This window comes from Syngnathoides biaculeatus, chromosome 8 (assembly GCF_019802595.1).
Source record: "Syngnathoides biaculeatus isolate LvHL_M chromosome 8, ASM1980259v1, whole genome shotgun sequence".
Lineage (NCBI taxonomy): Eukaryota > Metazoa > Chordata > Actinopteri > Syngnathiformes > Syngnathidae > Syngnathoides > Syngnathoides biaculeatus.
Genome location: NC_084647.1, coordinates 107,237 through 108,798, shown reverse-complemented (window position 1 = coordinate 108,798; position 1,562 = coordinate 107,237). Strand labels below are relative to the sequence as shown.

The window sequence follows — 1,562 nt, the reverse complement described above, 5'->3', positions numbered from 1 at the left end:
AATGTACCGCAGTAACGCTTATTGTTGACTTTTGTGGTCACAGTAGGATTTCCAACGAACGTTCAGCAAGTGAGTGTAGCACTGAGCTGATGGAGTGAATAGTGCATTAATGGGAGGTGGGGAGACGGACCACATGAAAGCTAAACAGCCCGCTAAGCGAGTCAGATGTTACAGGACAATCAAAAACGAATAAAGGTAAGCTCAATGAAGAGGAGTCTGAAATATCTGGGACTTCTGTGTCAAATGTGACATAAAATGAAGTCTTTAGTAATTCATAGCAATGGGAAATTATCAAACATCCTTTTTGAGATTGGAGGGTTAAAACTGCTGCTGGTTACTAGTGGGGGCTGAATGGGTGCAAACAATGGGAAAATTAAATGCCAATAACTTGAGGGTAATAGCCTGTCAGTAACACACTGGGGGAAAAAAAAACTGGATACCATAATTTCTCATGCATAATGCACATTATACTCCCGCAAAACTGTCAAGTCAGTAGTGTCCATTGCTGTGTAGGAAAGGGAAAAAGTAAAAGACATTCACATTTTACAAATATATGTCACCAAGTAGATGTTTACGGCCATGCTACCCTGAGAACGCCCGATCTCGTCAGATCTCAGAAGCTAAGCGGGTTTGTCCCTGGTTACTACTTGGATGGGAGACCGCCTGGGGAATACCAGGTGCTATAAGCTTCTCTCCCCGGCTAGATGCAGAGAGGTTGCGTCAGGAAGGGCATATGGCATAAAACTGTGCCAAACGAATATTCGTTCATCTAACATGACATGCTGTGGCGACACCTAACGGGACAAGCTGAAAGTAAAAGAAGATGTCCTCAAGTTGAGGTTATCAAAAACTTGCACACTTTCATTTCATTTCACTTTCAAAGGTCCTCCCTCCACTTTGATTCCAATATGAAAGGGCTACATATGACTACATATATGTCAAACTGCATATACGTTTACATACCCAGGCAGAATTTAAATATTGATGACTGGATAACAACCATCATTAATTTCTTTATTGTTGTTTTGAGTCACTGATGGTGTAGTGGAACACTCCCCTGATTTTGAAGCAGGCAGTGTGGCTCAGTTCCCACTCAGTGATGGTGTCGATATGTATCCTGCAACTGACCAGTTCAGGGTGTAACCCACTTCCTCCCCGAAGTTAGCTGAGCCCGACCGTTGGGAGAAAAAGTGTTTGGAAAATGGATGGATGGATGCTTATGTTTTGTTAATGAAAATACTTTTCTTTCTGAAATGCTTGACAGTTTAATTTGAATCCACACAGTTCTTCATGTTATCTTTCAAAAATTGCACTCATGTTACAAATTCTGCCCGGGTAATCAAACACATGAGCACAACTGCGTGTTTTCTAAATAAAAGTAGGGCTGTGAATTTCATTGTATTTTAAATTCTATTTAAATGTACTACACATGCTTCGACAGTGTAATTTATTTTCTGAAATTGTGTGAGCGAGTGTGACATATTTACGCTTTCTGGGGGTCAGTGAAAAATGGACGAGTTGAGCCCCAAAAGTAATGTGCTGCTTTGCTGTCAGGTGGCAGT

The 1,562-nt window shown here is 41.2% G+C and overlaps 1 pseudogene; it reads left to right on the top strand.

The window, feature by feature from the left end:
- The first annotated feature begins 569 nt into the window (after positions 1–569).
- On the top strand, positions 570–689 carry LOC133505467 (5S ribosomal RNA; annotated as a pseudogene).
- Positions 690–1,562: the final 873 nt, after the last annotated feature.